At 38.3% G+C, this 11,251-nt stretch overlaps 1 protein-coding gene across 1 annotated transcript in view; it reads left to right on the top strand.

Moving 5' to 3' along the window:
• The window catches only part of LOC104965408 (serine/threonine-protein kinase BRSK2-like), a 33,736-nt gene that overhangs the window by 3,853 nt on the left and 18,632 nt on the right, over positions 1-11,251 (top strand). The window lies entirely within an intron of this gene.

Below are 11,251 nucleotides of genomic sequence, written 5' to 3' on the forward strand. Positions count from 1 at the left end.
AGTAGTATCTTTACTACCGCCGGTTAACAAAGTAAGTAACAAAAATTGGGCTATATGTATATTACTATATATATCATATATATATATAATAGCCAATAGCCTATTAGTCCATTAACCTGTCCTCGCTTCCATTAGCCATAGCCAAATTTATTATAGCACGTAGGATTGTAATTCGAAAGAATTGTACAGCAAAAAGTAAGTTTATAAACAATTAAGGAAAGGGCTATTAAATTTTGATGAAGACCCTTAAAAATTAAAAATTTTTTACAGATTTATAATGTGAAAAAAGATGCTTTTGAAGTTTACAATTATAAGAAAAAGTACCTATAAACTTGTGAAAAATAATCCTTGGTTAGACTTTAATTATTCGATTAGAAAATCTTAAAGTCTCAAAATGTTTTTACTTTACAATGACAAGTAGGTCTATAAAGTGAAAAGTAAGAAAAAGGCTAAAGTGAGTAGTTTATAATGTTGAGAAGATTAGATTGTAAAAGTAAGAACCAAAACTTGACACCAAAAAAGTTGATAATAAGTGGTTTATTAATGTTGGAAATAAAATTTTTTAATTAGCCGAAAGAAGAACGAAAAAACTAATAAAATACCAATTTATAGTTTGTGTAAAATAACTAATAAGTGAAAAATTTTAGTTTACAAAAGAGTTTAACTAAAGAGGAGTAGAGAGTCGCTTTAGAGGTAAGTCATCCAGTTGATTGTCGTCGTTGTTCCGGTTTATATGTTGAAAGTAGAAGATGAACATTTTCCGAAAAGTGTGGGAACCGTTGTGTGAGTAATTATTCTGAAACAATACTTTGTACGTCTTGATAGACTCCAATAGTGACTGGCGTCGACCAGAGGGTCGCTGACAGGGGCTGGACGTCTTCTGGGTACGCGTCAGACGCTAGGACTACAACAAGAAGAGCAGATTGTTGTTCAAGAGCCCGAAGTTAGAGCCACCGACCGTCTCCTTTGTCTGTAAAATGAAAACTTGGAGAAGTTTTTAGTACACGCTAAAGACAAAACGCCTACAAAGTTATCATACGCCCTGCTTACACATATACGTCGTTTTAGCCCTGGGGTCGTCTCTGGCAAACTTCTTGCCTTTTTCAAAAGCCTCGTGGATAGGTAAAAGCCCCGGTGCCTTTGCAGCTGGCTTTGGATTCGCCGCTAGTTTAGCAGCGCAGGCGTCTTCGTACGTTTTTAACACACCGTCGTAGCCATGGCGATGTTTCAGGTGACTAATCAGGTTGGAAGTATTATAGCTCGTTGCCTTTTTCCCTCCTCGTGGAACTTCTGCATTGCATTTGTTAATACAAATAGCAAGCGAACTATCTAACTCTGAAACTTTGAAATAGTCCCATACTACCGACGACATGTTTGTTTACTGTCCTGGCTTCACGGCCGCACACCATTTACGTCACAGCCAGGCATGAGTTAGGGAGCGCTGGATTTCTGAAAAATCCCCTCCTCCTAAACCACTAATACCACAGTACTCGCAAAACGGGAGGAGCCGAGTGAAAAACAAGCGCCCCTCATCCCAATCCACCCACACCGCAGTATTAATTTCTTTTTTTTTACCCAAAAAATATATTGTATATTATCGGGGCTATTAATACTTTTATCGGGTTTATCGGGATGACGTCATAATTCCTAATATTGGCCGATAATTATCGTGCACCACTATTAATATGTTTTAAATATGTCCACTGTACCTCTTACATGTCTTGGCTGATCTGGAGACAGTAGAAACGTTCAGGTCCTGCTTGTTGTTCCTCACGCTGTTTAAAGCTCTGCAGGATGCCGGCTGGTCCGATCTGTTTCAGAGTCGCTGATGTGGAAAAGATAAAACTCCAGTCCTCCGGCTCCAAAAGTGGAAGAGGAACAGGAAGTTACAAAATGAACCTCCTGCCTTTAGTATAATCCTTATTAATGAAAGAAATGCAGGCACTAGTCACCCTGGAGATAATGCAGCAGAGAACTTTCTGTAATATCCATCTTATTTTTTTTACAAATGTGCTTACTATTTAAGTTTTTATTGTGATTACTCCTATGAAACTAAGTGTGCTTGTACTGCTAAAAAATATTCAAAGGCAATTAGTTATGTGCTGAATCGCCGTAGCGTATTTTTGCGAATAAGGATCTAAAGTCTTCTCCAACTAAGAAACGTACAATATACTAAACATGAAGTAGAAAAATGCAATAAAATGCAATTGCAAAGTTGTTTAAAAACAGACAATAGTTTATGACACACTAAACGTTTGATTGTTGGAATAATTTGGTGTTTTAAAAGTCACAATGTTACGTAGATTTATGTTAAAATTGACCAGTGAAAAGAGAATGTTTCTTTTTCATCCAGAATGAATCTAACTGCTCTTTCAACAGATTTTTAAAAGGCTGCTGTAGTGTGCTGTATAGGTTTGAAACGCCTCCATTGGACTCCTTTGTTTACTTCCTGAGCATAGTGACGTCCCTATGCTTCTATTGGCTAGCGTTCCAACACATTGTACGTGATAGGCTAAGGGGCGGGACATCTCTAAGTGGTTAGCCAATCACAACAGGGCCGGCCAGCTAACCAATCAGAGCAGACTGGGCTCTGGTTCCAGACAGAGGGTGAGAAGAGGTGCTGCAGCACAGGCAGTATGAGAAGAATAAAGAGCTTTGTGAACAGTGAATTAGTCTTCTCTCAATCAAGTTTCCTGTTCACTTTTCACTGGTTTCACCTGATCACATGACCTTACCTTAACATTTAAATGTCGTTGCTAATTGTGTGGAATAATTGCCGGGGGATGTGTGCAGAAAGTTTCAAAGTTTACTTTAATGCAACATAACACAGAGGTTAGTGCAAAGTAATTCAAACAGTTGTTATGAAGCTCCTCTGATGGATCTGTACATATCTGCTGTGAGTAACAGGTCACATGACTCTTCCTCCTCATGTGACGTTAATGAAATTCATTAAATGTCACTGAGTGACGATGTCGTAGACGTCGACTGCAGCCGGACGAACATGTGGTGTCATTAGATCTCAGTTAGTGTGTTTGAGTATTTCACATGGACTGGTTGCCATTAGCATAATGAACATGACGCTGGCACTGATGGAGTGTGTTTACTCAGTTTCAGTGAAACGCCGTCACACTCTGCTTCATGCTGCTGGGGTGGATCCTCGCAGTGTGGGAATACTTCATCATGTTATTATTCAGAAGACGAGGAAATCATGTGCAGTTATTCACTTCATGTCTGTAGCTCCAGTCCTGACACGCTACTTTATTTGATTTACTTTTAGTTATTACCTTAAGTTAATATATAGTTTGTCCGTATGAGTAGAAATAAAACAGGACATACATGTATGCATGTTTCTTACATCCAGAAGCAGCTTTTAAAGAAACAAATCAAATATTATAAATAAATACAATTATTCATATATAATAATAATAATAATAATAAATAAAATAAATAATTTAAACAATTACAAACACATTTAAACATATTTAGAGTAATATTACTGTTTAATATAAATAACATTTAAATGATTATCTATAATAATACGATTAAAAATAACTACAATAATAATACTGATAATAATAAGATTGATAAAACAATAATGTATTATTAATAATAAAAAAACATTTATTATTTAAAAAAAAATACTCATCAATAATCATCACATTAATTAATAATAATAACTTTAGTGAATAATACTAAAATAAAAAGCACATGTAAAGTTAGTTAATAATCTCAGTGAGTTTCTCTGAAGGCATGGGAATATCAAGTCTAGATTTGTATTTAACGGAAACACAAAGCACTCTTTACTCTCAGTCATTTTACTTAAACTGCGAGCTGATCACTTTCAGAGAAATGTTTATTCTCTTTAGTTTAGTTTCAGATAGGGAGGTGTTGAGATGTGGTATGGGACGGGATAATGTAAATCCTCTTATAAAACAGCCTCGTAACTCACGGTTAAAACTTCATTAAATAACTTCCCTCACATTCCTGTGGATGAAACGGTGTCACATGTTATCCAACAGGATGAGCATCCTCTGGATTTTGGATTGGGGACATTTCCTGTGATGTAACTCTCACTTAGCTAAATACAAAATAATCCACGTCAGGAAGTAAAAAAGGTTTTTTGGGTGAAAGCATTTCATATTTTCTTCAGAAAACATTGTGTGTGTGTGTGTGTGTGTGTGTGTGTGTGTGTGTGTGTGTGTGTGTGTGTGTGTGTGTGTGTGTGTGTGTGTGTGTGTGTGGTGTGTGTGTGTGTGTGTGTGTGTGTGTGTGTGTGTGTGTGTGTGTGTGTGTGTGTGTGTGTGTGTGTGTGTGTGTGTGTGTGTGTTGTGTAATGCTGTTTTCAGTATGTCTCTGCTTGTGTTCCAGGTCTCCGCACTACGCCTGCCCAGAGGTGATCAGGGTAAGTGCTCCTCTCTCTGTGTCTTCCGTGCACTCTGCAGAGAGGCTCTTACGTCACGCTGCATCCTCTCCGCTCTCACAAACTCACTTTATACACGATTAAAGCCATCGGCTGGTTGGGAGGCAGCCGTGCATTTCTATCTCAATCTCTTCCCGTTTATTATGTAGAAAACAGGACGAATCTGAACCTCTTTTTCTCTGTCACACTTCTTTATGTATGTCATGTTTGCCCATGAGTGTGACACACACATCTTGTGTTTATCTATGAAACTTTATAGACAATTAAAAACGTCAGCCATGTGTGATGCAGCCGGGTCTGTCTTCGTACATTTTGTTTCTGTATTTCCTGTAGAAAACCCCCGTAACACTTCTTTATTCGTGTCCCTTTTTGCAAATTAGATTGTATTACTTGGATTTTCCTTTGTCCTTTTTATTGTGCTGGAACTCACTTTATAGCTCGATTAAAAACTCCAGCTGGTCGTGATGCAGCCGTGCATTTCCATCTCAATTCTTCCCCGATGTTCATGTAGGAAACACTGGAGCAATCGGATCCTCTTTTCCCCTGTTACACTTCTTAATTTATGTTTTGTTTTCTAAACAAGAGTGTCACATATCGGTAGTTTTACCAATCGTTTTTAGTTTGAGCTGAAACATACTTTATACAGGATTAAAAACATGACCTGTTTGAAATGCAGTTGTGCCTTTCTGCTTAAACACAGCCGTGCAGTTCTTGTTTTAGTTTCTGTGGAGAAATCTGACCCCTTTCCTCCCAGTAACTCTCCTCAATTCATTTTCTGTTTTTGCTTATCCAAAAAAGGAGAGAAAACGCTAAATAAACAAAGTTTCAAATAATTCTTTCAAGGTTTTTTATTAGAAAGCAAAAAACAGTTTTTAAAAATAAAATAATAAATTATATTACTGCATTCAAACTGTTACAAAGAACAAAATCAGAATATACCAAAGTGCAGTAGACTTATAAAGTAACAGACTGAGAGAAAACACTCACGTGAAGTAAAAGTAATCGTACTTGGTTACTAAAGTCTAAACTCAAACCTATTCCTGTCCGAGTCACCTTTTAAAACACAGCAAATGACTAATCAGGTCGACCAGGTGAAGAAAAAGCCCTCGTCCATTACTAACTCCTGCATCAGCCTCGCAAATCAATGACGTTACGTTGCGTGATTATCTATTTACTGTAAATACAGGTTTCTCCATTAAGCACAGCGAGCAGGGTGATTTAGGGTTTTGTGAAAGTATTAAAAGGAGAGGATGTGTTTGTGTTTCAGGGGGAGAAGTATGACGGCAGGAAAGCTGACGCATGGAGCTGCGGAGTCATCCTGTTTGCACTTTTAGTGGTGAGTGACTAACCTGCAGCAAATAACCTGAACTCACTCCTTAAAGTGTGAGAATCTCACCCAAAATACTGCTTTTAAAATGAATGAATGAATAATGGACCACTTTATAGTTATGGCATCCGGTAGTTTAAATGTTGAGTCACTGAATAACTGGACTTTTTAAAGATTGTATTTAAGGCTTAAGTGGTCAAGCTAACATCAGTATTTCACACCCTGGAATGTTTTTGGTAGAATTTAATTGTTCCTTTTATATTAATTTAACAACTTATACGAAGGTAATGGTGTAAATCTGATATCCTTGATTCTGGGTTCAAAGCTATACACGAAGGTTGTTCTCTATTCTCAACAAAGTGGTGCTTTTTTCACTATCTCAGCAGGACAGCCGACTGAAGTGTTAAAAGATGAGAAGTTAAAAGTTATATTAAAGGTAGGGTAGGTAATCCACTTCAGAAACACTTTTTGTTATATTCCATGGAATGCTCTTAACATCCCGAGAGCAATGAATACAGGAAATGCTTTGACAATAAATACATACAAATATTTCATCTGTGGAAGCCGTGGCGCTGTGAAAAGCACGACCAATCATCTGAGCCGGCCCGGCTAAAATACCTGGATGGCCTACCTGCCTGTCAGCCTTCCATCTCGTGCCCTCATTGGTCATGTGCGCCTCCGTGTGTTGGAGGAGGGGCAGATTTTTTTCGGCTGTGTACTTTCTAAAATTCTAGCACACTTGGAGCTGGTTTCTCCATTCTTACCTACCCCACCTTTAACTGATTGCAATAATGTAAACGCACAAAGACACACTAAACACAAAATATGCCATTTAATAAAGCTAAACTGCCTCCTTAGACATTTAAGACAGGACATTTGTTTAATATATACATTTAACATTTATACAACGTCACTCAAGTATAAGTGCTGCTGTAATCTCTTAAAGGTCTTCTTGTTTTACACCGAGTGCGATTGAATTAAAGATGGAGGCTGGAAAGACCTGCGTGTACATATAAAACATTTAAACCACATTATAAATAAAAGAAAACAAAGATGAAACTGCCCCTGACCTTTTATATCCCATAAGTGTTTAAAGAGATGATACCATTTATGGAAGCTTAATTATATTGATGACTCACGGTATGCAACTTTACATATTTTGCAAAGCGCTATATATATATATTAAACATAATCAGGACAGCAGGAAGTCTACACATCTTCCGTCACAGACTGAAAGTAGTTCCCATTTGAAGTATTCTCTGTATTGCGCAGTGAGAGTCATTAGCCTCTTGTTGTGTATTTTCCCGTGTAGAAAAACACACATCACAACTACAGCTTCCCACAGCAGCTCTTTAATGGGACAGTGACGAGTGAGAGGCAGCAGCTCGACGACATGTTTGTTTATGTGCATGTGTTATAGTTTCTACATTAAGAGGGAGCACTCAGCACACTCATCACGTTCAGATAAATCTCTCCACTTTGTCAGTGTGTCGGTGGCCATCTGCTGCCAGCCTCTCAGCGAGGAGGAAACTGTCCTTCATCACGTCACTGAAACTGCCTCGTCATCGCTGACTCTCCTTAAAAAAGTCCTCGTTATTTCTCAGGGACAGAAACGTACCTGACAACAGGAGTTAATGCCAGTGTTTTATTAAGACAAAGCAATGGGCAACCTGTGTCGAAGATATCAACAAGACTTAACTATTTAATTGTTTAACTTTCTCATCTAACAAAAAGAAAAACAAGCTTTGTTTCATAATTCTGGATTTGACTGTTTTAAACACTTATTTTATTTATTTTAATTTTTATTAACCACATGATACGCAAAACACCAAGCTGTCAGTAGCTAATAACTTGAAAGATAACGTGTCGGATTTTTTTTTTTTTTTTTAAAGGCATCAATAGTGACAGAAAGCAAGAAAGGAAGTTGCGACAATTTCAATCAATCAATCAATCAATGTTTATTTATATAGCCCAATATCACAAATGTCACATTTGTCTCAGTATTGATTGATTGATTGAAATTGTCGCAACTTCCTTTCTTGCTTTCTGTCANTCTCGGACACTTGCAGGTCAGAAATCTAAAGAATTGACCCAGAGAAAATGCCCCTTCCAATCAAATTGTCGCAACTTCCTTTCTTGCTTTCTGTCACTATTGATGCCTTTTAAAAAAAAATTAAAAATTCCGACACGTTATCTTTCAAGTTATTAGCTACTTCAAGCTTTATGTTTTGCGTATCATGTGGTTAATCAAAATTAAAATNCTGTCCTTTGACCCTCACATCGTACAAGGAAACACTTCCAGAGAAAACCCACAGTTTAAAGGGGAACATGGGAGAAACCTCAGGGAGAGCAACAGAGGAGGGATCCCTCTCCCAGGACGGACAGACGTGCAATAGATGCCGTGTGTAAATTGAAAAGATAATACATTGCAACAATTTGATTGGAAGAGGCATTTTCTCTGCGTCAATTCTTTAGATTTCTGACCTGCAAGTGTCCGAGATTTGCTCAGAGTGTAAGAAGACATTATGCCCTCAGTCCTCCCTTATTTGAGGGGAAATAATGTAAAAGTAATGCATTACTCTTGTTAACCTCTTTATTTCGAGGTATCAGATATAGAGTGGTTGTTTCGTTGAATTTAGCCTCGTCTGCCTGACTTCTGGATCAATTATCCGACGGAGGTTTAATCACGTCAGAATCTTTGGCTCTAAAATATTAGTGACTTAAAGCCAGTCTTTACTCGCTGAAGTTTTGCAGGAGTGAGGGTGAACATGCTAACAGGGGTGTCAAACTCAATGTCATCGCGGGCCACATTCGCATAAAGGTTGCACTCAAAGGGCCGGTTGTAACTATATAAATATATAATATATATATAAAATAATGTATTATTTTACATTATTGCCTCTGAATTGGATTATTATCGGATAGGATAATAACTTAGTAATGAACTACGTCTGAAAGCAGAAGTCCAGGGCAAATAATTGCAAGTCTCTTCTCTGTGCATGTCACAAAACGAGATGCATTGTGGGACATGTAGTTTATGGGCAACCTGCTTCTGTAAAGTAGCATGAAACCGTATAATAAACATATTATATTCTTTGCAAGCTCTTGTGGGGCCACAGAAAATGAAGTCGCGGGCCGGATTTGACCCCCGGGCCTTGAGTTTGAGACCCCTGTGCTAGAAGTAACATCACTTATTTTGTGCACCTCTGAATTGTTGTTATAGGCTTTTGTTATAGAATAGAGTTTTAGACTTACTCTATCTGCCACAAAAAGCCTGCTGATAGAAGCAACTTGAATTAAGAAGTTAAATAACGATGTATTTCTCGCTATATTTTGTGTTGATTGTAAAAGATCTGGTTTAAAAACAGTACTTTGAGTAAATATGTTAAATCAAATTGTCAATATGTTCACTCTCCTGTTGAATATGTATTTCCTCTCTTCCTTCTCCCCCTTGTAATACAAACTGTTACAATCGTGTGCAAAAAACCTGCAATGTGCAAAACAGACACTTTCTTTTTGCAAATGCACTGTTCAATCATCACTTCCATGTGATATTTTTAGAAATGTCCCAAAATGTTTCATACAGTTTTTATGTCTCAACACTGTAATATGTTACTAATGTAGCTTTAGCGAAGTTAGCTTACTCTATTATTGCATGCCTTATTTGACTTACTATGCCACGTTTGCTACTGTATGCCACTGTAAATGTCACTGCTGCGGGACTAGTGATTCTGATTCCTCTTCCTCCTCCTCCTCCTCTTCCTCCTCCTGCAGGGCGCTCTGCCCTTCGACGATGATAACCTGAGGAACCTCCTGGAGAAAGTGAAGCTGGGAGTTTTCCACATGCCTCACTTCATCCCTCCGGACTGTCAGAACCTCCTCAAGGGGATGATCGAGGTGGACGCCGGCAAGAGGCTCACGGTGAGACCCTCAATCTCAATCTCACTTTATTAATATAGAACATTTAAAACAACCTCAGTTGACCAAAGGGCTGTACAGAGAATACATACAATATGGAATAACACAATGGGAGTAAAATAATAAAACAATAATTAAAAACATGAGAAGCACAATAACTAGAAACATATAAAAACACATACAAATGTAAAAATGTTTTGTTCAACTGGTGCAAAGAATTAGAGGTTTATTCACGTCAGCATCCTGTCTGTGAACTCCTTCTCTAAACTCCTGCTCCTCCTTTCCTATCTCCACTGTCTGGGCTAATCTTAGCAGCATGACTAACATCTGCATCATCTCTTTATCTCAGGCCAAGGTTTTGTTTTTGGCTCAGAATAGAAACGTCACAAAAGGCTGTTTTTAAACCATGTGCTCTCACTGGTGTTCTGTCTGCAGCTGTTTTAACGTTGGAGCTGCAGTGTCTGTACATCTTATAAACATGTGATTAATGGATATTCATTCATCTATAAGCTCAATAACAGCAGTTATTTGTACTTGCATTTGATCTTTTATTGTGTTCCTTATCAATAAAAAGTGTCATTAATGTTTGTTTCCTCTCCTTTGTGTTACAGTTAGAGCAGATCCAGAAGCATACGTGGTACCTGTAAGTAAATCATGATTGTATTATTATCTGTCTGTGTTGATTGTCGGATCTGGAAGTAGTTAGGAGAATATCACTCGACACCGGGTTGAGAATCAATAGTCAGGTACTCATTTATTCTTGCAAGAAGGGGCAGAGTTACAAAGGATATGGTTCAACTCACACATGAGGTATGCTGCTCAAAGGAGCAGGAAGTAACATCAAGCTTATATAGTCTAAAGTCAGGAGGGACCAAACAGTGTCGTAAATCGGTTTGGTGTCGGGCAGGCGTCGGGACATCTCTGGAAAGGCAGTGTTGCTCTTTGCCCCTCAAAGAGAAGAGGAGACAAAGTGTGTGTGCTCTCGTTGGTATCAACAACATGAATTATGTCCTGCCTTCTCCTATCTACGAAGAGGCAGCTGCGAGGTCACACAGTGCAAAGTCACACACAGTATCATGCCCATCAGAAAACCCATAATAAAGAAGTCAATGGTTTTCTGAATGTGTTTTGGGGTGTTGAAATAAGATCTGAGGTTAACACAAGCTGAGGAGATTAAACATTTGGTTCTACAACATAAAATACATCAGTTAATACCCCACTGGTGAATTTAGAAAGGGCTGTTGCTAACAAGTGTCTAAATGAGACGACTAAACGTCATCACAACCAACATTAGCCGCCTTTAGCTTAGCGGTGGTGACGTGAAGTCATGTGACCGTGCTGTAGTTCCTTTATAGCCCAACATTAGCCTCTTTTAGCTTAGAGGTGGTGACGTGAAGTCATGTGACCGTGCTGTAGTTCCTTTATAGCCCAACATTAGCCTCTTTTAGCTTAGCGGTGGTGACGTGAAGTCATGTGACCGTGCTGTAGTTCCTTTATAGCCCAACATTAGCCTCTTTTAGCTTAGCGGTGGTGACGTGAAGTCATGTGACCGTGCTGTAGTTCCTTTATAGCCCAACATTAGCCTC

The sequence above is a fragment of the Notothenia coriiceps genome, unplaced genomic scaffold, assembly GCF_000735185.1.
Source record: "Notothenia coriiceps isolate Sejong01 unplaced genomic scaffold, NC01 NC01_scaffold00037244, whole genome shotgun sequence".
NCBI lineage: Eukaryota > Metazoa > Chordata > Actinopteri > Perciformes > Nototheniidae > Notothenia > Notothenia coriiceps.